This window comes from Meles meles, chromosome 16, assembly GCF_922984935.1.
Source record: "Meles meles chromosome 16, mMelMel3.1 paternal haplotype, whole genome shotgun sequence".
Lineage (NCBI taxonomy): Eukaryota > Metazoa > Chordata > Mammalia > Carnivora > Mustelidae > Meles > Meles meles.
Window position 1 is genome coordinate 30,802,560 of NC_060081.1, and position 27,211 is coordinate 30,829,770.

Below are 27,211 nucleotides of genomic sequence, written 5' to 3' on the forward strand. Positions count from 1 at the left end.
CTGCTCGGAGCTGCGGTGTCTGCCTGGTCCCTTGTGCAGGGAATTCCGATCTGTGAATGTGACACCATTTGTGCACCTGCTCTGGGTTGACCCTGATTTGTTTCCAGTTTTCTCCTTTTAGGAATGGCACCTCTGTGAACGTGCTCATCCCGTGTTCCTGGTGCCGAGGTGTAAGGCGCTTAGAGCTTCCCAAGTTTCTGGAGCCACATGAAGTTGCTGGTGTGTAGCGTAGGACCGCTCGCTTCACCATTTGTGGAAAACACACTGTGCTCCTTTGAGGGGATTGGGGATGTGGGCATTCCCACCAGCGATGTATGAGAATTCCTGCAGCCTCAAATAGTTTTCAGAGGTTTGAGGCAGGTTTTTAAAAAGGCTTTTACCGTGCCATTGTGATTTTATTTCCATTTCCAACATTCTTAATGAGGTTGAACATCTTTCGTATGTTTGCTTGCCATTCTTCTTTTATTTCTGTTGTTAAAGTTTAGTTTAGGTCTTTTACCATGTTCCTGTTATGTTGTCGTTCTCTCACTGAGGTGTAAAAGTTACTTATGAGCTCCTGATACTGATTCTTTCCTACATTTACATGTGGCAGATCTTTTCTCCCAGCTGGCCTCTTGTCCAGCTTTCTTCGTACTGTCTTTGGTGAACACAGGTTCCTAACTGAGTGCTGGGAGGTTACTCATTGTTTTCCATGTGTATTGATTTTTTATGTGTCTCACCTAAGAAATGCTTCCTTAAGCAAAGGTCGCATAAGTCCTCTGCCAGATTTGCTTCTAAAATTCTTCTGCAAGTTCACGGTTAAGCCATTCAACCTTTGGGAACTGATTTTGTAAAGGATGTGGGATAGAAATATAATTTCACTTCATTTATTCTACATAGAAATGAATGGCATCCTTCGGAGGGTTGGGTGAGTATAATACTGTCTACTGATTTCCAATGCTAGTTCTTCACGTAGAAATCTTTTGTGTGTTCAGAAATGTCATCGCTCATGAGACTGCATGTTCCATCCATTCTAGAGTGTTGAAATGCAGTGGACACTTGTAAATTTATCTTGTACCTAGCAATATATTCAGTTTCTACTTTCTAATAAATTGTAGATTCTCTGGGATTCATCCATGTAGATAATCATGTCATCTGTGAGTAACATCATTTTAAATTATTTCTTTGTAGCTGGGATTCTTCTTTCTTGTTAATCATTGTTAAGTAGATATGTTAACAGCAGATAACTGCCTTGTTCCTGATTTTAAAGGCAGTGGCTCTAATGAGTTGTCACTAAGTACAATGTTTGCTGTAGATTTAAAAGATATCCTTTATGAGTTTATGGGGCGCCTGGGTGGCTCAGTGGATTAAGCAGCTGCCTTCGGCTCAGGTCATGATCTCAGGGTCCTGGGATTGAGCCCCGCATCAGGCTCTCTGCTCCGCAGGGAGCCCGCTTCCTCCTCTCTCTCTGCCTGCCTCTCTGTCTACTTGTGATCTCTCTCTCTGTCAAATAAATAAATAAAATCTTAAAAAAAAAAGATATCCTTTATGAGTTTAGAAAGTTCTGTCATTCTACGTTTGCTGACTTTGCATTGCATTTTTCTTCTTCTGCTAAGACAATCTTATAACGTTTCTCTCCAGTTTGTTCACATTGGAAGTTGCATGAGTAAACAAACTTGCACTCCTGAGTAGATTTTGCTGGGTCATGAGAGACGATCTTTTTATGCCCTGCTGGATTTAATTTACCAGTTTTTATAATTAGTAACTTTTATTTCTTCGGAGGTAAGATCACCTGTGATTTTCCTTCTACTTTTCTGGCTCAATTCTGGTATTAAGTTTACACTCGCTTCATGAAACTATGTGGGAGAGTGGTCCTTCCTTTTCTGCTCTCTGGGAGAAAGTCACAAAATTAAAATCTTGTCTTGACTGAATTTTCTTAAAATCATCCATATCACATATCACATCCATATCACAGGGTAAGCTTCGATTTCTTTCCCTGGATATCCCACTACTTGGGGTGTGATTTCAACACCTCAGTAATGCCCTTCTACCCTGTGACAGGAGCCCCCGTCCCAGTGCAGAAATGGTCTATACTTGTGAGGCATTCACAACATCTAGGATGTGTATGTGGCAAGGCGAGGGCTTCTGACTCAGGAACTACCTGGGGCTCTGTCTTCTGGGATCAGCAGGAGTTCAGCCGCTGGTCCACTCGGACCTGCAACTCACTTACCAGCTGTGAGCAAGTATAGGTTTCAATTTTTTTTTTTTTTGGCCATTTTCAATACTGTTAAACCCTGTTAAAACCTGTAATGATCCAAGAAGATATTCTCATGTACCTTTTTTATTATTTTTTTTTAAATTTTCTTTCAGCATAACAGTATTCATTGTTTTTGCACCACACCCAGTCCTCATGTACCTTATTTGAGCTAAAGTCTCCTTAATTTTTCCTTTCTTTCCAGCAACTCAGGTAAATCCATGATGCTGAGCCCCAGATACCGAGCAATTAGACCCTGGGAACTGCAGTCAGTTCTTAACTGTCCCCTAATTCTCCTTGATTTCTCTCTCTCTTTCTCTTTTCAGTTTGAGGCTTTCTTTAATAACAGGAAAACACGCACACACATCCTTTTTTACCACCTTAACGACATTGAAGTGTACCATTCACGAGCGCTGGGTGTATGCACTGTTGTGTGCTCCACCTTCAGAACGGTTTCATGCTGCGAATGGAGCTCTACCCATGCAACACTCCCTGCTTCTCCCTCCCCGCCCCCAGCCCCCGGAAACCACCATTTCTATGTTCTACGTCTATAAATTTGACTAATCCGATGCCTCGTATAAGTGGAATTGTGTAATATTTGCCTTTTGTGACTGGCTTACTTCACGTAACAGTGTTCTCGAGGTCCTTCCTTTTCTAAAGTGGAAAAATGTTCCATTGTGTGTCTCCACCACATTTTGTTGACCCATTCCTCCATCCATGGGGGCACATTTGGGTTGTCTCTCCCTCTTGGCTCCGGGGAATAACACTGTTCTAAATGTGGGTGTGCAGATATCTCATCCAAGTCCTGCTTTCAGTTCTCTTAGACATAAATGTGGTAGAATTGCTGGGTCACAGAGTAATTTTTTTAACTTTTCAAGGGACCACCATATCATTTTCCCTTATACTGGTACCGTTTTACATTCTGACCAACAGTGCATGGGGCTTCCAATTTCTCCACATCCTCATGACCCCGCTGTCCTTTCCTGGTGTAGCGATAGTAGCTGTCTTGATGGGTACGAGATGACAGCTCACCGTGGTTGTGATTTACATTTCTGTCATGACCAAGAAATCCATCTAGTTTTCTAAGGTGGACCTGATGAGCTCCTGAGAGTTGTGCCTCTGGAAACATGAGGGTCACGGTTGAGGTCAGTAGTGCTGAGTTCGCCTCAACTGCTGCTTAGAGAGGCTATTGGTAAGTACATGTCTGTATGAGGCAAAGTGAATAGGTTTGGTTCTCATCTCCATTCAGAGGAATCACAATGGCCAGCAGAGTGACATATTCTTAGGTAAAATCTCTAGAAGCCAAGATGGTGTAGAAACAAAGAATGGATATTGTTGTTAAATAATTCTTCATGGGTCGCTCACATTTCTACATATCTTTTGTTTTAATGTTCCTCTAATTTTATTTCATTTTTTATTATGTTAGTCACTCTACACTGAATCATCACTTCTTTTTTTAAAGATTTGTTTATTTATTTATTTGTCAGAGAGAGAGAGAGAGAGAGAAGAGCGAGCATGCACGAGCAGGCAGAGGTGGAGAGAGAAGCAGGCTCCCTGCTGAGCAAGGACCCTGATGTGGGGCTCGATCCCAGGACCCAGGGATCATGACCTGAGCCAAAGACAGTGGTTTAATCAACTGAGCCACCCAGGCATCCCTATATCCTCACTTCTTGATGCAGTGTTCCATGATTCATTGTTTGCATTACAACACCCAGTGCTCCATGCAATCCGTGCCCTCCTTAATATCCACCACCAGACTCACCCATCCTCCCAGCCCCCTCCCCTCCAAAACCCTGTTTGTTTCCCGAGTCCATAGTCTCTCATGGTTCTTCTCCCCATCTGACCCATCCCCCTTTAGTTTTCCCTCCCTTCTCGTAATATCATCCTTGCTATTCCTTATGCTCCACAAATAAGTGAAACCATATGGTAACTGTCTTTCTCTGCTTGACTTATTTCACTCAGCGTGATCCCCTCCAGTTCCATCCATGTTGATGTGAATGGTGGGTATTCATCCTTTCTGATAGACACATAACACTCCATTGTATATATGAACCACATATTCCTTATCCATTCATCTGCTGAAGGGCATCTCAGCTCCTTCCACAGTTTGACTGTTGTGGACATTGTTGATATGAACACTGGGGTGCATGTGGCCCTTCTTTTCACTACATCCATATCTTTCCTGTATACTAACAATGTAACTGTAGAAAGAAAAATTAGGGAATTGACTCCATTTACAATGACACCAAAAACCATAAGATGCCTGGGAATAAACCGAACCAAAGAGGTAAAGGGTATGTACTTGAGGAACTACAGAACACTCATGAAAGAAATTGAAGAAGGCACAAAAAGATGGAAAAGCATCCCATGCTCATGGATCAGAAGAATAAACACTGTTAGGATGTCTGTGCTGCCCAGAGCAATCTATATTCTTTCAATGCATTCTCGATCAAAATACCAATGGCATTTTTCAAGTACTGGAACAAGCACTCCTAAAATTTGTATGGAACCAGAAAAGGCCCTGAGTAGCCAAGGAGATGTTGAATCACCAAAGAAATGTTGAAAAAGAAAAAGCTGGGGGCATCAGGTTGCCTGACCTCAAGTTACTTACAAAGTTGTGATCACCAAGGCAGCATGGTACTGGCACAAAAGCAGACACGTAGATCAATGGAACAGAATAGAGAGCCCAGCTATGGACTTTCAACTCTGTGGTCAATTAATCTTCGACAAAGCAGGAAAAAATATCCAATGGAAAAAAGACAGTCTCTTCAATAAATGGTGCTGGGGAAATTGGACAGCTATGTGTAGAAGAATGAAACTTGGCAATTCTCTTATACCGTACACAGAGATAAACTCTAAATGGATGAAAGACCTCTATGTGAGACAAGAATCCACCAAATCCTAGAGAACATATGGAGTAACCTCTTCAGCATTGGCCACAGTTCCTTCTTTCAAGACATGTCTCCAAAGACAAGGGAAACAAAAGCAAAAATGAACTTTTGGGACTTCATCAAGATCAAACCTTCTGCACAGCAAAAGAGTCAATAAAACAAAGAGGCAACCCATGGAATGGGAGAAGATATTCGCAGATGACACTGCAGATAAAGGGCTATTATCCAAGATCTATAAAGAACTCCTCAAACTCAACACCCAAAAAACAAATAATCAAGTCAAGAAATGGGCAGAAAACATGAACAGATACTTCTCCAAAGAAAACATGCAAATGGCCAACAGACACATGAAAAAATGTTCATCATCATTAGCCATCAGGGAAATTCACATCATAACCACATTGGGATACCACCTTACACCAGTTAGAATGACCAGAATCAACAGGACAGGAAACAACAAGTGTTGGAGAGGCTGTGGAGAGAGGAGAACCTTCCTACACTATTGGTGGGAATGCAAGTTGGTGCAGCCACTTTGGAAAATGATGTGAAGATTCCTCAAAAAGTTAAAAATAGAGCTACAGCAGTTGCACTACTGGGTATTTACCCCAAAGGTTCTCTTTGATTTCTAACCAGGCTGAGAGATGTGAGAAAATGAACCAGGTCATGACAGCTCGAAGACTTTCCTCTGAAGCCTGGGCTAGAGGGGTCATGGCCTCTGCTGGGCACATTATCACTAAGTCTCAGCTTCACAGTCTTTTAAACTTTTAAATCCATGGACCACTTTCCTGCCCCAGGACCTTTGTACACACAGTTTTGCTGTCCAGGACATTGTCCTCTGTTTGCATACCAGTGCCTTCTCAGCGCTTAGCTATGGTAAATGTCAATTCTTCGGACAGACCTGCACTGACTACCTGCTCACAGTTGGTCCCCTGCCTCATCCAGAAAGGTCTCTACTGTGTTTTTCTTATTTCCATCTGAACACTGTCAGTCACTAAGGTTTTTTTCCTTAGTTGTTCCCACTGGAGTGTAGCTCTGCAGTAACGCGACTGACTCACTGGCCTTGCTCACCCTGGCATCCCTCGCCAGTTCTGGCATACAGTAGGTGCTCAGTGAATGCTTTGGAATGACCAAGGAATGTCTCAGCTGCTGAGCATCCTCCTTCAGATCTGCCAGCAGCCCCAGAAGTGTGATGTTCCCACCAGCCCTGGATATGGCTTGTGAGGCCGTGCCTTCTGATCTGTGGCTCTCCTGCTAGACGCTCTTTCCCACCCCTCCAGCCGGCAAGTCCCTTTCCTTCCCGCAAGTCCAGCTGGGTCCCCTGGTGTCCTAAAAGGGAACAGAGTACTGGGATGGAAGTCCTGACATGGTGACATGTCTGCCTGGGGAAGGGCTTAATATCATCCCCCCGCCTCGGGTGAAGGGATAAAGGGATCAGTGGGAACCAGGGCATCCTCACCTCGGGAGCATTGGGAGCACTCCAGGGAATGTGGGGATGGTGGTCGTCCCTGCCTTTGTTGGGGGCGGTGCCTCTGTCCTCACACACGCTGGCCCCTCATCATGGCAGCGTCCTTCAGCCTGGGCACAGTTTCTTCATCTCTGCGTCCTTTGGGCAGGATTCACAGTTTCTCTGTGGATTGTCTTGAATAATCCTCATCTTGTCTGGGTCCTTGGCAGGGCCCGACATCTCTATGCACCTGCACACATCTTTTAGGAAGCCCCAGAGCCTGGGGAGGTGGTGGGGCTAGCCAGGAAGTGGACAGTCCCTGCCCACAAGTCATTCCCATTGGACAAGAGGCAGATGATGATGGGTCCCATGATGCAGAGGAGCAGAGGGGACCAAGGGTCGCAGAGGACAGCACCCCCTTGACCCAGATGACTGGAAGGGCTTCCTGGCTGAGGTAGGGTTGAAGGTAGGCTGGAAATGGGGAGGCATGAAGGGGCAGGGCTGGGGATGGAAGCAGCATCTGCACCCCACGGGCCCGTGTGTCTGTGAAGATGAGTCCACCAGAGACAGTGATGTTCAGAGCATCAGGGACCCCAAGGCTCCTCGTCAGAGGTGCATTGAGGGCGTGCCACACCCACTTTGGGGAGGAGACTGGTCGGGCTCCTGCACGTGGCTTTTCAGAGCCCTCAGGTCAGAACTCAGTCTCCCAGGTCCAGGCAGCATGTCCCTTCCCGCTGGCTGCAAGGCCCCTCGACTTGTCCTGACATTTGGGGAGATGTCAGCCCCTTCTCTCACCTCCGCGAACCCCTGCTATGGTGGTGGTCCCCCTTCAGTAAAGTCTTTCTTGCCATCTTGAACAAGGGTCAGAATAGGTTATTTAACAGAGTCAAGACTGCAAGTAAGTAAGCAAGACAGGAATTTAATGGAGGCTGGAGGGATTGGGAAGCGGTTTTCTAGTGACCGTGGGGCATGAGGGGGGTAAGACCAACGCCAGCAAGCTGCGCTCAGGCAGAACTCAGGTGGGCACGAGACCGGTGTCAGAGATCCGATGAGAAGGCTTCCCCTTGTCCCCAGCGGCCCTGACACTGCAGCGTGGAGGGGACACATTCACTCCGGTGAGATCATCGGAGGGAGCACGGGCTTCGCTGCGGAAATGCTTGTCTCTGCACTTTGCTGTCTTCTCCGTTTGAAGGCTGAACCTCCAAAGAGATGTTACTGAGCTCCTGCATTTAGTTTGCTTCTAGCTGGTCTCTGCAGCAGCGGGGCAGGGGTTCATCCTAAGACGAGGTGCCTGTCTTGGCTTAGAGAGCCCTGAAAGTATCCTACCAGAATGGGGTACAAGGATCTTATTTAGGGGATGATCCCAGGAGACCTGAGGAGAGACAGCAGAGTAAGGAGGAAAACCCAAAAAAAGGGGCATGTTACGGGGTCAAGGCCCTAGGCAACTGGCACTTAGCCCCTTAGGGGCCCCTGTGGGACCATGTAGAATCCAATGCCAGGAAGGAGGAGGTGGGTGTTCTCCCATTACTGACTAGGGTTGATCCTACCATGTATGTGGCCAAGGAGAACTGTGGACACAGGAACTGCCCGTCAAAGTCGCCAGCCACACCCGGGCCCCAGAGCTGTGGACGGGGCCGTGACTGTTCCTGGGAACACCTGCTCCCTCAAGCCCGCCGCGTCCTGACACCTGGGACAGCCATCTGTGGCTGGATGCTAGCTCTGCTCCAGACCCTCCTGGAGCTGAAGCTGCAGTGTAAGAACCCAATGGTGGGACACCGTTTAGTAGTAAGGACACAGAACGATGAGCCAGCCTCAGAGTTCAACCAAGTGAGTGAAGCTGATCGGGGAAAATACAGCAGTGTAGACGGTACATCCAGCCGTGAAGGGGACATGGCAGAGGGACACAGAACCCTGCCTGACGGGCCCTCCCGGCTCAATCTGGGGACATCTGAGAATCAGAAATAAATGCCACAGGAGTGGACCATAACCTGTGGAATAAAGTAAGCCTGGGGTTGGGGGAGGGGAGCCCCTCACAGCAGCAGGGCGGCCAACGCGGGAGACATGAGCCACGGGCTGGAGACGTGCCACGTGACGAGCTGCGCTGATTCGGCCCAACTCTGTCGGTAGAAGTTAAGGAGCAGTAGAATAGATGGACAGACAGATGGGCTCAAAGTATCTTCCAGACAATTATTCTGGGCCTCTTTTAGACTGTGTGGAAATAATTAGCCCATCGCACTCAACCCAGCAGTTCACGATAAACCAAAATATCCACTTAGCAGGAATTTTTCGTTTTGAAGAGAAGAAAGAACATGAGGAGAAAGTGTGCCGCCCACTCCCCCACATTTGTTTTGTTTCCTGAGAAGGAAAACGGCCAGGGATCATGCCTGCGGAGGGCACCAGAGGACATCCCTCCGCCCCACGCACTTGCCTCGGAGCACAAAGGTGGCGTCCACGGGGACGGTGGAGGTGGCGAGCCCCTCTTCCCTCTGCTTCATTCTCGGTGTGCAGCACTTGGCTCTCCACTCAGTTGTCGGGGTGGCCCATCCCAGACCCTCGTCACTACAGGGCCCTGTCTGTGTCCCAGTGAGCGCTCAGGGCTGCGTGGGGCTTGTAAGCCGCTGTTTGCCACCTGAGAAAGCGAGCTTGCCTTCCTTATTCATCTCAGCTGCTGTCCTACCGAATTCCAATGCCCAGCGCATAGTAGGTGTTTCACCAGCGTTCGTGGAATGAGTATCTGGTGTGATTTGAGGAGCATGTGTGAGTCACATCGCCAGAGTGTCTCTGGGTGTGTGGGTCAGGACTTCTCACGGGGCCCAGGACACCCGGAGTGGCGTCTGGAGACATTGTTGTCCCCACAGGTTGGGGATGGATTGCTGTGGGCATCCATGGGGTCCAGGGGTGCTGTTGAACACCCTGCAGGACAGGCTGGCCCCCACGGCAGACGGTGGCCTGCCTCAAAATGTTGGGTGCACCGAGGGTGAGAAACCCCGGTCAGGATCATAAGATCTCAGCTCCTTTTTCTTCCTTTTCATTGTTTCAATTCCCCATGTTCTCTGACCAAATTTTGTAATTAAAAATTACTTATGGAGAGATTTTTAATGAGGACACACTGGGAACAAAGAAGAAGGGGTTCTTGAGAATGGCCTGGTCACAGTTCTCTGTTCCCACCTGCCTAGTTTGGGTCCCTGGGGAAGTTTCTGGGGTCTGTCTGAACCCACAGGCCCTCAGGCCTCAGGGTCCTTGGAAGCTCAGAGAATGTTCTAGAAAACACCGTTGAGATATGCCCACTCTGTGATCTGCCAGGTAAGTGAGGCCGAGAAAGCAGAAATTTACCCAAATGGACAAGACTCAGCTTCATCTAGGGCCGAGGGGCTGAGCCGCTATATTGCGCTGTGAGGCCTGGAAGACATCGGCTGGACTGGGCAGGCCTGGGGTACAAGCAGAACACGCCGACGTGACCCTGGCAGTGGACGAGGTCTGGGACAGCCGGTTCTCACCAGAGCCCCGTCACGCACTGCACTGCTGCACTGTATTGGCTAAGGGGCATGGTCCGGGCGGCAGGTGCATCCCCGTCCCTCGGAACGCCGTTCCTGCAGCCTCGGTGCGCGGGCTCCGGGATTGCCTGAGCAGAGGCTCTTGGACTGCAAACAGGCGTGCTTCATACCCAACCGTGTCACTTCCTGGGATGCTCCCCGGTTCTGGCGTATTTGTGATTGGGTAGTAAGACTCTCTCCCTTAGGTGCTATCTGCAGAATGATCCTTAGGTTAAAAAAAATGATAATACTAATGGGAAGCCATATTTCTGCCTTGGCACACTGTCCTCTGCGGACTGTCCCTAATTACCGGCCCCACTCGCAGTTCGACCTGGCTAGGCCGCTTTCCTAAGGCAAGCCCTTGGGTGCACGGCTCCAGCAGCCAGGGAAGCAGCTGCCTTAGGGGAATTTCTTTCTTCTGGACACCTTTCCCACTTCCCGAGCAGAGCAGAAAGGTAATGATGAACAGCTGTAGGGAGACGGCTCTTGGAGACCAGTGCAGGGGCAGCCACCGTGGAAGGAATCAGGGAGCACTGGTGAGGTCACCGCTCCCGGACCTGGGAGATGAGGAAGCTGCTGGCAGAGCTCCTCACGTGCTCTACAGCCGGATGGGGGGTCAGGACCGAGCACGGCTCTGCACTGCGTGGTGGGCTTCTGAAAACTGTGCGTGTACTCTGGGCGGTGGACAGTGGGACTGCCGTCTAAAAGCCGTCCTGTGTTCCCAAGGGCCCCTTCCCCTTGTTTGGTTGGAGCCTGATGCCCACCAGCTGGGCCCAGGGTGCTCCAGCTGGGCCCAGCCTGGCAGCCTCCCTTGGGCCAGCGCGCTCTTCCATCCCAGTATTTTGATCCTGCACGACCTCTGGTCATGAGGACGTCACACTGGGCCTGACTGCCTAACGTGTGTTGTGTACGGACCCCCAAATATTTATTCATATTAACTTCTTCAAACACAAGACTCTTGAAACAGGATCTTCAATTATTGAGAAGAAAAAAAGGAACCTGACTTTTTAAAAAAAAATTAACAGAAAATTCCAAACATACTCACAAGTAGAGGGAGCCGCATCCCCAACCCCCAGACCTGTCTCTTACCTTCTCTCCACCAACGTGGGTTCTTGCGCATCTGTCCCCCCAACAGCCTGTCTTCCTTCCTAGGAGGAAGGGACATCACCATGGGAACTGGGGGGGCAGCGTCCCCCTCGCTCCCTCCTGACGTGAAGCACTGAACATCTCCGCCTTGTAAGCGGGATTCTCGATTGCTCTTCTGTTACGCACCTGCTTGCACGTGTGCTGTGGTGTCGGAGAGACTGCTTCTGCCCCCAGGACGCGTGGACAAGGAGGTGGCCTTCCAGGCAGGGGCCGAGGGCTCACGGGTGACCCCTGCTGCTCAGGGTGCAGGAGCTGCCGGCACACAGAGCGCCCCCCGAGCCCAGCGGTTGTCCGTGACGGCTCCTCTGGCGGCTTCCATGGACGGCTGCCTTCCAGATGTGAAGGTTTGCTGGGGTCCTCTGCCCTGTGAGGCTGGAAACCTGTCCTCATGACTTAGCTCTTTAGTGAAGAACAGATTTTTGTCCTGATGAATATTTGCGGCTGCTTCAGCCTGAAAGCTCGCGTCTGTCTTACCTGAAGGCCACTTTACAAATGAAAAAACAGGAGGGTTCGGCAGTGTTCCCTCTGCTCACCACAGTGGAATCGATTGCGGGAAATCCCTTTTCCCCCTTTCTTCCTTATTTACAGAGCCATGGACTTACTCAGGACAACTAGTCGGCCCAACAAAAGGCTCATTTCCCAGGCTCCCTTGCAGTTGGCTGTCAGCACACGACTAAGTTCTGACCCAGTGCATTTACATGGGATTATGGGAGGAGCTCCTGGAAAAATTTTCGTGCAAACTCTCCCTTCTGCCTCTCCCTCAACCTTCTTCCTCCTCCTTTTTTTCTGTGTGGACCATAGAAGTGATGGCTGGAGATCCAGCAGCTCCCTTGGACCAGGAGGAAACCTTGAAGGTAGAAGCCACAGGTACATACACCAGAAGTGGGCTGGGTCAGCATGACCCCTCGGACCGCTGTAATCCTTCTGGACTGCCAACCTGGGCTGCGTTACGTGAGCAGATGTCCCTGTGAGTCTGAGGGAGTCTGTGTGAACCTCTGACCCTCAGCCTCATGAAGGTTGTCACCTCACGTGACTTCTGTTCTTCTGGACGTGACGTGTGTTTGGGGTGGGGGTGGATCGGCTTCCGGTTGCTGTCATCAGGGTGATGTCATACTTGGAGCTGAGTGGCCACCTCCCCAGAAGTCAGGACACTCTGGAAAGGGACCACCTTGTTCCCCCACCTCCATATGGGTGCTGTGCCTCCACACACGTGGGAAACGTGTGAGCTGGACTCAGAGAAGGGCAAGGGGTCCCCTTGTACTTCGCTTACTCATGTCCCTCCCTCACGTGTGCCCTTCTCTGAGTCATTCTCCCAGTGGCCGTGGGCTGTGTTCACAGCACACGCTCCCGCGTCTACGTCTTCATCGGCAGCTCATGCTCAGGCTCCCAAGGGCTCACGGGACCCTGTTTCTCTACACATACACACCCCAAGTTGTCTTTATTCCTGAATCCAAAGGGAAAGGGAAAGCACCATCACTGACTTTGGAAAGCTTCCCCCTTTGTCTAAATATGAACACGTTAGTCTGGCAGGATGCGGATGATTGGGAAAAATCTAGAAACTGCCGTGTGCGATTTCCAGCTCATGTGTCTCGACACATTATTCTTAATTAATTATATTTTATTGAAGCAATTAGGTGACTGACAACCCCAGTTAAGCGGTAACAAGAAGACCATGTCTTGTCACACGCTAGTGATCAGATGGTGGGGCTGCATGTGCCTGGGGCTGGCGCCGTGCGGGTCGCAGGGGGCAGACGGGCTCGCGAAACCTGCAGGCAGGGCCCTGGGCCATGCACCCTGCCACCCGCCACCTGTTTGCACCTGGTGCCCCCCGCCCCCCGGCCAAGGGAAAGAGGCTCCTACACCCTCCCCACATCTTTCTGCTTCTCTTCTCTTTGTTTTAATATCCGGAAACAGTGAGGACAGCTGTTCCAGCTCCAAACCTGGTGCTTCTCCGGGAAGTTGGGTTAATCTATCTAATTTTATACCTTTCACTCTGTTCCACGTGGTCGAGTGCTTTCCGTCAGGGCGTCAGAGAAATTTCATGCTTCCTGCCTATTCTGAAACAGCCTGTGGTGCTCGGAGCGGCCGCGCACCTGGATCAGCCCTGGGGCCCCAGGATGTAACTGGGATTGTGACTGCGGGAGGCATGGGCGTCCTTGACGTGGCCCAGACCGAGGGACAGCGGCCACACGGCGATGGGATTGCGCATGGAAATGGCACTGTGTTCTTCAGTCAGATTTCCCTGACCTCAGTGCTGTTTCTTCGGGGAAATGACGAATGCCTGGGGGTTTCTGGGGTTTGGAGTAGGGTGGCTGTTGTGTTCTTTCGAGGATGAACGTTGTTGAGAAAAACAACCGTTGTTGTTACCGATGTTGTTAATACCCTCATCTTGGCACCTTTCCAGGCTGGTTTTGGTGGTCGGGAGTGGGGTGGTGCTTGAGATCACGCTGAAAGCTCTCAGCCCAGTTGGCTTCTGGCCCTGCCCTCCTGCCTCTCAGCGGCCAACGCCAGGCCCCTTGGCCCGGCCCACCGGCGCCTCCCCATCCCTGTCCCATGAGTTGCCATGCACTCCCAGAATGCACGTGCCTGGGACACGTTCCAGAAACCACGTGTGCCCATGCACGGCTGCTTCACAGTGTGATTATGGCTCCTGATCTAGGAGATGGGCCCGGGGCCCACTTAGGATCTGGGGGACAGGGCACCCTTTGCTCTCGTAAAGATCAAGAATGAGGGAACCGCTCACGGAGTTGCTGTGGGAGGACCACACGTGGCCCAGCCACGGCCCTGGGGCCCACATTCATGCCGTTCAGCTGGTAGGTGTCCTCACGTCTGCAGCAGAGGGGAAAACAAAGCCATGGCGGAGATAGGAATTTAATCCTAGGGTCCCTGCAACAGGTCTTTTCCACGACAAGGATCAAGACGAGGCCCAACAAAAACAAAGGGGCACACTGTTGACCTCTTGTCCCTTGTACTTGTCCCACCCTGGGTCTTCAGCGTATCTCCCAGGTCTCTGTCTGGACAGAAGACCTTGCACTTTGCCTCCAGGGCTTCAAGCTCCCGGGAAGGATTTCAGGATTTCCATACCCCGGGACGCAGTTCCCTTGGCAGGAGGGAGTGCACAGGAGGCGGACTGGTTCTTTTATTCATACGGGTGCTGATCCGGGGACACCCTGTGCCATGGCTGAAGGGGGGGCTGCCCTGTTGGGGCAGGTGTCCTGGGGGACTCACACCCTTTGTTCACTGTCAGAAGACAAATGTCATGCATTAGGAGGAGAGAACATTGACACAGACGGGGTGTTACTGTGTGAGGGCCCATGGCCAGCATGTCTGATCAGAGGGGATCTGAGCGGAGACCGGGCGCCATCCAGGAGCCAGCCCACAGGAGCCAGCGAAGGAACATTCCAGCAGAGGGATGGGAAGGAGCTCTGAAGGCACAGCGTCAGCCCCGGCAGCTGCAAGACACCCTGAGCAGGCAGTTCAAACACCGGCGTGGAGGGAGCCTGGAAGTCCAGACCAACGTGCTAGCCAGTGTGTTTCCTGGTGAGGACCAGTTCTGACCCGTAGCCACCCACCGGGGCCCTGTCCTAGCATGGGACGGGGGATGATGTCTTCCTCTGTTTTTAAGGGCACTCATCCCACCACGGAGCCCCAGCCCCGTGACCTCGTCGCACCAAATTACCTCCCATTGCCAGGGCTTCACCAGGGCAAGTGTGGGGGACATGAGCGTTCAGCCCTTAGCCACCAGGCTCAGATCCCCACCTGGTTTGCCAGTAATGCCCTGTTGATTCTGGGACCCCACCCTCTCTGCCTGGTTGCACGTGAGACAGACACAGCCCACACGCTCACTCAAAAGGGGGCATCCCTCTAGGCGTCTTTGAGAGCCGGTGAAGACACCCAGAGCACAAGGTGGTTGTCACCAACGACGTCTCCCTCCTTCTAGAAGTTTCTTCCCCTAGTTCCTCACAGGGCTGTTCTGGCCCACCATGTTGGGTGCCACTGGAAAGCCAGCTCCCTTGAGGGGCAATCCGTGTGTGTCCACCTGGTGTGACTATACCTCGCCCCCCATGTGCTCCACCACATGCCTACCTCACTGTGCAGCCGTGTTCTGCACCTGGTTGCCAGCGACCCACAGAGCAGGGCCCCGGCTGCCCTGGCTTGGCACGGGGGAGATGTGGCACCCCTGAGCCTTCCTCATGGCTCACGAACGGCGGGGAGATGGGGCTCAACCACTTTGACAGCATTCTGCTATCTTTTCACAAAGCTGCACATAAACTTCTTTACGAAGTCTCTCCAGAAGCCCTACCCCCAGATATAGTCCCAGGAGAGAGGAGTGCACAAGTCACAATAAAAATTTTTTTAAATGTGCAGGAAAGTTCCTAGAAGCCTTGGGCTATCTGACCCCAGATCGGAAGCTGTCCAAGGGCTCACACAAAGGAAAATGGGTCAAGGGGCCACAGCATATTCCCGCAGGGTATCCCGGCACCATGATGGGGGGAAGGCGTCAGAACAATGTAGATGACCGTCACAGACATTTTGCTGAGACTCCTGGTTTCTTACACACTTTGTGTGTTTTAGGATTATTTTAAAGAGGAAATAGGTTAAGAAGCAGGGCTATCGAGCATATCTTGAGCAGGTAGAAGCTGCTGCGAATGAGCGAAGCGAGTCCCCAGAATCCTTCTAGAGAGATCTGGCACTGGTCCAGCTGCCAGCTTCACTGTGGCCGTAAAATGTCATTTAGTTTTTAATATTCCCAGTTTGGAAACTCTGAAGGGGAATCAGTCACCACTCCCAGAGATAAAACATGCAGTGGCTAAGAATACTCAGCATTTCAGAAAACTGATAATCATCATTAATGTTCATGGGCTCACGGCACCGCACACCATCCTCGATCAGACCCAATGGTGAGTGTGACTCCACCTCCTTTCCCAGATGAGAACTAGGGAGCTCAGGGAGCGGGAGTGACTTGCTCAAAGGCACACAGCTCAGGGCTCAGTGGGGGATCTAAACCATCTAAGTCCTGGGAACAGCCAGCTGTATCTCAGCAGAGCTTGCTCTATACTGAGACAGACGAGTTGGAGTTGTAGGAAAGCCCAGTGACACTTTAATGCCTTTCCTGTAAGTTATTAGGGAAAAAAAGAATATCTTTTGACCATCCATCCACCCACCCATCCGTCTATCCACTCACCCATCGTTTTATCCATTCATCCTTTTGTCCATGCATCCACCCATCCATCCATCTATCTGCTCCTCCCCCCATCCACCCATCCATCCATGCATTCATACATCCATCTCTTCATTTACCTACTCATCCATCTGTCCATCTGTCCATTTACCATCCCTCCTTCTTAGTTATTGGGGATTCCGTGACCAATGGAGCCGATGAGGTCCCTGCTTTCATGGATCTGAAGTTCTTCTTCACCATCCTGTGCTGTCATCAAAACGGGGAGCCATGTCATGTCCTCATGAAGACTCCTGCCTCCCCACCTTTGGGCTCTAGTAGTGAGTCTGATTTTCGAGCTGCATTAGTCACGCCCTCATGCAAGGAAAAGCTGCATTTGTAGATGTGAAGACCTCAGCAGAGGCCATGCCTGGATAACTGCCAGCACAGCCTCTCGCCTTCTTTACTCTAGTTTTTAGACAGGCAGTGTTTCCGTGCGGCCAGGCGGCCCAGCTGCAACATGGAGGCTCCGCCGTCAGCTGGGCTACACTGTGTCACCTGCTTCAGAGATGCCACCGCAGCCATGTCTCAGACGTGGCCCATCGCATGCTCTGCGGCCACACTGACAGCCCATTTCATTGAGCTCTGATGCAGAGCAAGCTTGGAGTTCAAACAAATAAAAATAAAAATGAACCCTGAGTGCCAGAAGGGAGGGAGTATGTGCATGTTGGGGGATGTGTGGGGACAGACAGGGGTCCGCGCCGTGGGCGGACCAGAGCAGGCAGCCCGCGGGTGTGCATGGATTGGAGAGAAGCGTCAGCGCCCACAGGATGAGGCCGTCAGCACACTCCCTCCTCTGCATGGTCGCGCAGGGAGACCAGGCACAGGGTCACGTCTCAGTACGGGACCGTGGGTCCATCTCTTCACCTCTCCGAGCCTCCCACCTCATCTAGAAAGACGGGATGCAGTCTCCCAGCCCTCGGAGCACAGGGGCCTGCCTATGGCCGAGCCTTGCTAGGTCTCTCCTTTCACTCCGCCCAGCAGAGCCGGTGAAGGATGCCTTTTGGCCACTGGTCTAATTCGCCCTTGCCTGCAGACAGCGGCCCTTTTTGTCGTGGGGCGGCCCCGTGTCTGGTTCATTGCGTAATCCTGCTAGGTAGGTGAATGTCTCTGTCTTCACTCTAGTCTACACTGAGACAAACTGAGGGGAGTCTCAGTGAATGCTGATAGGAAAATCTGGGTCCCCCGGGCCTGACCCAGGATGGCCAGGCCTGGCTCCTGACTGCTCCCCAGAGACAACTGTGCAGTCTGTCCCCAGTGGTGCGGTCAGGAATGGGCACAACACACATCTCTAGTGACAGGCGGGGACTTGAGAGTGACCATAGAAATTCGCAAATGCTGTAGATGAGCCTCCTTCCCAGCGAGCTGGTTTTTGACATTTGCAAGCACCCCCCTGGCTTGGACTCCTAAAGTCTAGATTCCTTAGCAAAGCATTCGAGGCCCCTCCTGTTTTCCTAACTCAGCTCAAGGTGACTTAAAGAGAAGAAAGAAAAGAGGGCTACAGAGGGGATTGACTGGCTCCCATACCTGGAGCCCCCGTGGTAGGTCATGGTAGAGATGTGCCCAGGTACTCTGACTGTGTCCTCGGACTTGGCTGGCTCCGTCCCCCAGCCTTGTCCGCTCCAACATTGCCCGCAGCATCAGCAAACCAAGGGAAATGGCTTTTCTTCTCTGGGAGCTTTAGCCAGAGCTGTGGGGCTACATCTCATGGCCTTGATCTATCTCTTCTTTTCCCCTTGAACTAATCGATCTGGATGGAATGTTCTGGGTGGCCAGGCCTGCGCCCTGGCTGGGGGCAGAGGCAATCCAGCCAAGTCTCCGGGGCCAGGGCAGAGGGAGGCTTGGGCCTGACTCTAGAGGAAGGGGTGTGCGTGCAGGCCGGGCCAGACCCCGGGTCGACTGCGTTTCTCCCTGCTGTGTCTTTCTCATCCGTTCTCCTTTCTGTGCTCCTGGCTGTTTGTCTCTACGTGATGTCTGTGCAGGACGCCCATCTCTGTTGGCTATAATTTTAAACCACCATTCTCAAGCGCCTTCCCCATCTCTCCTTTGCCTCTGAGCCCTCTGCCTCCTTCCCCTGCACCCCCTTGTACATTCCCCCTTCACACACCCCCCCCCACCTTCTGCTGGACGGAAGCAGCTGCAGGTCATGGCAGTGCCCCCTGCCTCCCCCAGCTGCCAGCATGGGCTGTCGTCCTGGGCGAGGGCGTAAGTGGGAGAGAGAGCACGACACCTGCTCTCTGTGCTCCAAGGCGGAACCTGGACTGGGAGAGAGATGGCCGCTCCTTGCTCTCCTGGCCAGTGACCTGGGTCTGTGTCCTCACCTGTAGGCAGGTGCAGATCCCAGTGCCACGGTGGGGATCGAATGGAGCCTGACACCCCTGCACAGTGGCGGAGCCCAGATCACACCCGTCACTGCCGCAATGACAGGACTTATGAGAGATCACGGCCTGGCACCTGGTAGGCACCAAGGTGGTCATGATGGCCTGCCTCCCCGCCCCAGCGACTGCCTGCCACGGGTTGTCACCAAGCCCACTCATCGTGAAAGGTGTCTCCTGGTGCCACATCTTTCACGTTCCCAGCAGCTCCTGTGTGCATGGACTCGGGCCAGGGTGACACAGGGCACAGACGGGGCAGCATCAGCAACACACACATATGTCTGTGGTCTGGAGCCTGGAGGTCTGAGGTCATGGCCCGGACAGGTTGGTTTCCCTGAGCCCTCCCTCCTTGGCTTGTAGAGGGTGTCTTCTTCTCCCCAGTCCTCACGTGCTGGTCCCCCTGTGTGTCTCTGCCCCAGTCTCTTCTCGTAAATACACCTGTCAGACTGGATGAGGCCCACACTCGTGACCTTGTTTTAACTTAATTCTGCCTTTAAAGACCGTCTCTCCAAACACAGTCGCATTCTGAGATCCTGTGTGGCAGGGGGAGAAATCCATCACAGGAAATTGGGAAGACACAGTTGCAGCCTGTAACACTGCCCAGCAGCCTGCTGGATGCAGACCTGTCACCCAGGGGTGAAGGCCTGTGCTGCTGCGGTGGGCAACCTGGGACAGGGCCCATGCGTTCCCCCAGCCCTTGGTCAGCTTGTCGTGCTGGCTGCTTCGGCGGGGCCGTCTCAGCAGGGGTGGGGGAACCTGTGGATCCCCAGGCAGCTTGGGGTTTGGCAGAGGCCTGTGCTGCTGCTGGCAAGCAGGCTCTCAGGAAAGAGCCTTGTGCCATCCCCCGCAACTGGGGGGCTATGCTCACAGTGCCCGTCACCACGGTCTCCTGCCAGCATGGGAGAAAGGGGTGGAAGGTGCCATCCGCTCTCAGAATTGGACTTCCAGTTACAGCCATTGTCAGTCGTGCCCTGGTGGGAGGCGAATCTGAAGCCCGTCAAGAAGCCACTTGCTGGGACACTGGGTGGCTCAGTTGGTGAAGCCTCTGCCTTCAGCTCAGGTCATAATCTCAGGGTCCTGGGATCGATTCCCGCATCGGGCTCTCTGCTCATCGGGGAGTCTGCTTCCCCCTCTGCCTGCTGCTCCCCCTGCCTGTGTTCTCTCTCTGACAAATAAATAGGTAAAATCTTAAAAAAAAAAAAAAAAAGGAAGAAAGAAAGAAAGAAAGAAAAAAGCCGCTTGCTGTCCTCCCGCTGAAGTCAACACAGCTCCTCGGGTCAATCAGGACAAGCACCCAGGTGGCCCCCCTGCCCCATTGGTGAAGGTCTCCCTAGGGAGCGGCGATACCCATGTCCCCCTGCGCCCTGGTGCTCAGGTGTCTTTCAGCGACCGGTTCAGGTGGAGATTCCCACCTGGGTCCCTCATGGTGGTTCTGCCAGTACAACCGTAGGGGCTGGCCCTCTGCCAACCAGAGGTCTCAGGACTTCCACCGGGAAGTGGGGGCTGCTCCGTGTGCCCCTGGCAGTGGTTCTCAAGCAGGGTCTCCAGACCAGTGGCCTCGGGATCTCCCCAGGAAATGTTGGAGACTTGTCAGCCCCGTCCCAGACCTGTTGGGCCCAAGTCTCTGGGGCACAAGGATGGGAGGTAGACCTACAGAGCTCACCAGCCCCAGTAGGTGCTGGCCACAGGCACCTTTAAATATTCTGGGAGCCACACTGCAAGTACCGAGAGGGGTGCCTGGGTGGCGCCGTCGGTCGAGCATCTGATTCTAGGTTTGGGACTTAGGTCCTGATCTCATGGGTCATGAGATCGAGCCCCACGTCACCATCTTCTTGAGGATTCTGCCTCTCTGCCCCTGGGCATGCGTGCTCACGCCCTCTCTCAAATAAATAAATCTTTTTCTGAAGAAGTATGAAGAAAAAGCTGAAGTGATTCTTTGAAATGGTAAATATACATGATATAAAATTTACCATCCTAACCATTTTTTTTCCATTTTATTTATTTTTTTCAGCATAACAGTATTCATTGTTTTTGCACAACACCCAGTGCTCCATGCAAAACGTGCCCTCCCTATTACCCACCACCTGTTCCCCCAACCTCCCACCCCTGACCCTTCAAAACCCTCAGGTTGTTTTTCAGAGTCCATAGTCTCTTATGGTTCGCCTCCCCTCCCCAATGTCCATAGCCCCCTCCCCCTCTCCCTGATATGAGGACATCCTAACCGTTTTTATGTCTGCAGTTCTGCGCCATCAGGAGCATTCACAGTGACACAACCGTCCCCTCCGTCCCCCTGCAGCACTCCGTCTTCCCCAAATTGTGTGATGTCCCCATTGAACACTAGTCCCTCCTTCCCTTCCCCCAGCCCCTGACAGCCACCACTCAACTTTCTGTCCCTGTGAATGTGCCGGGTCTAGGTCCATCATATAAGCAGAGGGATGCAGCGTCTGTCCCTTTGTGACCGTCTTACCCCACAGAGCGTAGTGTCCTCAGGGCTTCTGCGTGTGGTAGCAAGTGTCTGAATGTCCTTCCTTTATTGAGGCTGAGTCATAGTCTATCCCATGGTTGGACCGCATCTCCTTTACCCATTCCTGGGACGAGGGACACGCGGGTTCTTTCTGTGTCTTGGCTGCGGCAAACACGAGAGTACACACGTCTCTTTGAGTTCCTGTTTTCATTCTTGTGGACAGATGCCGAGAAGTGGGATTGCCAGATCATAGGGTATCTCTATTTTTAATCTTTTGAGGACCCTCCGTACTGTTTTCCATAGTGGCTGCACCAGGGTGCCTCCCCACTCGCAGGGCACTGCATTCCCTCTTTCCAAATCCTCTCCAGCATTTGCTATGGGTTCTCTTCTTGATGGTGGCCATTCTGCTTGGTGCGAGGTGACATCTCACTGTGGTTTTGATGTGCATTTCCCTGACGATGACATTGAGCATCTTTCCCTCAACCTGTCGGCCAGCTGCGTATCACCCTTAGAAAGACCAAGCCTCACTCATGCCTCTTGATCTGGAGGTGGGAGTGGCAGCAGGCACAAGGTTTGGGGACACACACACACACACACACACACACACATACACACACACCATCCAAGGATTTAGCCTGAACTTGGTACTCTGGGCCTAATAGGGGAAGGTCAGGAAGGAAGATGGGAAGGAGGAGAGGGAAAACAGAAACCCAGGGTGGAGGGAAGTCCAGATGAGAAATGATTCTTGGAATCAGTGCAGAAGACCAACATGGAGAAGGCGGAAGGAGGGGGTCTCACCTCCCACTTGCCAGGCTCTGGGGTCTCAATCACGTGTTGAAACCGTTTTGTGCCTGGCATGGTCGCACGCTGTGGACACCCTGTCGTGCCTGCATCTTCAGCCACACAAAACCTTCTGTCACGCTAACTCTGCTTCCAGCTGGTGGGGCCTCATCTGAGCCACAGTGATGATTAACCCAGGTACCCTGGCCTCTTTGAGTACCACCGCCTCTGAGTATCTCTCCCCGCACCCTTTCCTGACCAGTTGGCCCCCAGCCCTCTGGGCACCCCAGGGAAGCTCCAGGGGTCCCTCTTTGCATGCATGCGGACGTCCCAGGCTCTGCTTTGCCCCATGAAGGGGGAAACCTGAGGTTCATTGCTCTTAACCTTTGGACACAATGACCTCTTCTCTGGAGGGCCTGGAGCTCAGAAGTGCAGAATAATACACAGTCCCAGGACAATGAGAATCCCTGAGCAGAGTGCTCTGGGACCAGGATGCAACAGGAGGCCAGAGATCAGGGTCCTCAGGGACAGCAGAGGTCAGAGGACCTGAGCCATGGCTTGATCACATGTCCAGAACACAGAGTCCTCCCTGTGCCTCTTGCTCCATTTCACTCTTTCAACTCAGAAGGAAGGTAACAGAAGCTTTGGAGCCCCAGAGGGACACACGCTGAACTGAATATTACAGGAAAAAAAGTGCCACAGAAATAGAAATGCTGCAATGAGAATTAGAAACCAAAGTATCTGCCCTAAATACAACATTAGCCAACATTTATTTACACTGCACAATGCACTTTTCACATACGGTATCTCACTGGGTACATTCACACTAAGGAGACCATACTGACACTCTCATTTTGCAGATGGTAAAGCAGAGGCTCAGAGAAGTTAGGTCATTGCTGAAGATCACACAGTTGACAGAAAGGGGACTCACACCCAGGTTGTTACTCCAGATCTCACGAAATAGTTTAAGGATTTATGTTTGCTAAAAGAATGAAGTAACTAACAGACTGGTGCAAACTCATGACAATCCCTCACTCACACAGTGTCAGAAGATTTATAACGACATTCCCCAACATTCTCTCACTGGATCCTGCCAACAGCCCTATGAGGTTCTGGACGCTCGGATTTTGGGAAACCTGACACTTAGACGACCAATTTCTCCACGCCAGGCAGGAAGAAGAGCTAAAAACATAGGTTGCTACTCTTTAGACTCCCACCGCTATAAACCCAGCCTGCTGTCTTAACCGCTGTACTCCAGCTCTTCCCATGCCCAGACACCTAGGTGACACTCAATAAATTATTTGTTTAATAAATGAAAGAATGAATGAGAGTGAAGAGAATCAGTATCACATTATGAATGGGGAAGAGATTTAAAAGCTGACACAGTCTACAAGTAGGAGATTTTTAGAACAATTATCTGGCCACTCTGTCCCCTCCCGCAGGGGAAGTGGGATTCCTCCTTCCAACTTGGCTAATTCCACCCCGGGAGGGAGGGGCCCTCCCAGGTGCCCTAGACCCTTGCACCTGCTCCTCTCCCTATGCACGCAGCAGGCTCCTCGGAAGGAGCCGGGATCAGAGGTAAGAGGGGTCCTTGGAGGAGCCCCGGGAGAATAGGGACGGGGCAGGAGGGGGATGAGTGCAGCGAGAACCCTGGGGGGCAGGGCTGGCCAGCACGTCCAGGTCGGGCTGCGGTGGACTGAGCCGGGCCAGCTCTGCAGAAGGCGGCGGCTAGCTAGCCTGGACAGTCACATCCCACTGCAGGGCCCGGGGGACAGCCGCACTGCCTCTGTACCAGGACTCTTGCCAGCAGCCAGGCAGCGCCTGCACCGCCCCACACTCAGGGACAGACTACGCGGCCCCTCCTAGCTCTGGGCCCCCCCCACCCCGCAGCCCCGCGGCCCACTCCCACTCGGCCTCCGCCTGCCCTCTGCCCGCAGCTCTGTCATGCGCTGCCTGCTGCACGGGGCCCGTGCCAGGATGGGGTAGGGGCAGCGCCAAGGAGCCGGGTGATGGGCCGCCCTCTGGGCACTGAGCAGCCTGCCGAGGCCTGACCTACCGCGAGGACTCGCGGACGTCGGTGTGGGCAGGGCAGAACATAGCGCTGCGGACCCTCGGTGACGCTGGTGCGGGGAAGGAGTGGGGAGACCGGGGGTAGGGGGATCCGGGGCTGCTGTGGGTGGTGGGGAGCCCGGGAGAGCTGCTGCCACCCGTGCATTCTGGGCAGTCCTGGAACCCGCCCCCAACAACTCCGGCCACCTTCAGGAGCCCCACCTGGATGTCAAGTGGATGCCCCAGTGCCTCCCAGCAGACTCAGTGGGTTCCATGGCTTCGCTGATGCCCCTCTCCCCATATTTAAGCCCTTAGGTCCTCCTGCTGGTCAGTTGGGACCTGGGCTTTGTGCAAGCAGGTGAGTAAAGGGGTAGTGGGATCAAGCAGAGCTAGTCCGTACATGGGACCTGTTAACCTATTCACTCTGGCACCCAACAGACGGGCCTCCTTCTCCTGTGAATGTGACAGTCACTCACCTCAGAACCAGCTCGGCCACTGTGTCCTGGGACATCCCAGAAGGCAACATTGTCATTGGCTACTCCATTTCCCAGCAAGTACGAATTACCCTTCTGCTCCCTCAGCCTGTGTCCTTGGAACTCTGAGCCTTCCTTCCGTTACCCCCACTGGGGACCAAAGCTCCCCTCCCCGTGGTGGGGGAATCTGGGAGCTGGTGTCCCCTGGCTCAAGCTGCCCTTGTCATCCTACTCCGTGGAGTGCTTGGATGTTTGAGTCCTGGGACTGGTGTGAGACCACCCTCCTGTCCCATCATCTCCCCGCAGCGACAGACTGGCCCTGGGCAGCTTGTGATCTGGGAGGTGAACACCACCACGTGGGCCTGTGCCCTCTGGGGACTGGCTGAAGACAGCGACTACACGATGCAGGTTCGGAGCATCGGCCTTTGGGGAGAGAGCCCCCCAAGGCCTCGGGTGCACTTCTGAACTCTCAAGGGTTCTGACCGGCTACCCTCCAACAGCTCAAGCCCAGGTGAGAGGCTCAGCTATCCTCCACTCCCAAAAGCTTTGGATTCTCTGGCTTTTTACCTGCCCTTTAGCCTCTTGTTTACTTCCCCCCAAACAAGCCAGTCTAGCTTAGATGAATAAAAGGCTGACTTAATTCATCATACTGCCAAGAAACGAAGGAATAAGGTTGGCAGGGGACTGGGTATAAACAGGCTGATAATGAATTGTTTGGGAGAAGGGCTTTTAAGCTTCCTTTTCCCCACCGTCTGTTCCTAGCCGCCGCAGTCTGTGTGAATACTTGCCCGCAACGGTCCTGCTTTTTTGGTCTCTAACTACCTGTCCACCTTCCTAGAGAGGGGCTCGCAGGGGCAACCCTGCCCCCAGACTCTCCATCCTTACGGGTCTGCATAGAAGAGCTCTGTGGCCGCTCCCCATAACCTGGAGTCTATCTCTTTCTTCTCAGGTGACATCACAGTGGAGGGTCTGGATGGACAGCGACCACTGCAGACAGGGGAAGTGGTTATTGTGGTGGTGTTGCTCATGTGGGCCAGTGAGTGAGCAGCTGCACGGGGCACCAAGGATTGGGGGAGTGGGGGCTCAGTGAGGGTGGGAGGTGGTGAAGGCTGTCAGGGGAAAAGGCAGGGAGGGAAATGCAGGGGAGATGCTTAGTTGAGGGTGCGCAGAAGTTTGAGGAGAGGAAGGCTAAGAGGGTGGTGCTCGCATATGAGCACCCGAAATTCAAGGGTTTTCTTCTCAGATTTTCTAGAAACCGTGTGGGTATCTCACTGCCCTTCAAGGCTGTGAGTGGGGAGGTCAAGATCAAGGTGCAGATTGTATTGTTGTGTCTCAGCTGTAATTGGGCTCTTCTGCTGTCAGTATGATATCATCAAGGACAACGACTCCAACAACAACCCCAAGGAGAAGGGGAAGGGGCCAGAACAGAGTCCTCAGGGAAGACCAGTGGGGACGAGACAGGTAATATGATGTGGGGCCAGTGAGGGAAGGAAGGGTGATTTCGCTTCTAGAAGCAGTCAGGGAAAGGGAGAAGGCCAAAGAGGGGCAGGAAGAGAAAGGAAATGGATATTTGGGATGAAGGAGGCTCTTACCTTCCTGACATGAGACTCAAGCCATTTTTTTTCAAAACAGAAAAAGTCACCATCCATCAAGACCATTGATGTATGAGTGAAGAAACCGAACTCGAAAACAGATGCACTAACAACCTGGGGATGGGGATAGGGTCAGGGAGAGCCTCAGTTGGTGATCTGCCCAAGACTGAAGGATCCCATAATCTCTTAGAGGGTAATGACACTCCCACAATCTCAGGCCTGGTACCCATCCTCTTTCCACTGTGAGCAGGGCCAGAAGGTAGGTCTCTTAGGGGCTGTGCCCCTGGACCTGGGGAATGGCTATCAGATGGGATATGTCCTTCCATCCCCCAGGTCAAGGGGAGAGACACCTGTTCAACTGTATCCCACTAAGTCCCAGATGGGGCCCCCATCGCACCTGCATCAGGTCTCTCGGCATCCCCAGCTGCCCCCACATCTTGCCTCTGGGTCTCAGAGAGGGGTGTTTCTTGGGGTTCTCCACCTCCCCCAGCAACTCAAAGGAATTGTCTGGGTCTGGGGCAGATGCTGCACTGCACTACTCCAATGTCTTCCACGGAGCCTCAGGTGCTCCCCCTCTCACCTGGTAGCCCCCCTCCCCCAGCTGCTGCTGGTGACCTCACCCCTTGGACATTTTTCCAATAAACATTCTTGGACAAACTGGAGATGACTGTATGGGACACTGTATAGTATGCTGAAGACACTTCCCCATTGTCTCTCCCCTGACCACAAGGGCCTCTCACACCACCACCAACTCCACAGGAACACTCTCATTGTTTTAAGGCATTTGTTTTGATTCTATAACCTGGAATGGGTGGGGAGAGGACAGAAATGGGTATAGAAAACTAGAGCCCTAATTCCTTTTGTTTTGTTCAGTGAGAAGGGCGGAGAAGGAAAAGAAGGGGCGGGGGGATATAAATTCTCCTGCATCCGTGGAAACGAAGGTTATACCACACGAGAGGGGCCGGTAACCTTTTCAAGTTCACTGCCCACATTGACACCCAAGCTTTTCACCA

General features: G+C 52.5%; 1 pseudogene; it reads left to right on the forward strand.

Moving 5' to 3' along the window:
- Positions 1–24,093: 24,093 nt before the first annotated feature.
- On the forward strand, positions 24,094–26,787 carry LOC123927148 (annotated as a pseudogene).
- Positions 26,788–27,211: the final 424 nt, after the last annotated feature.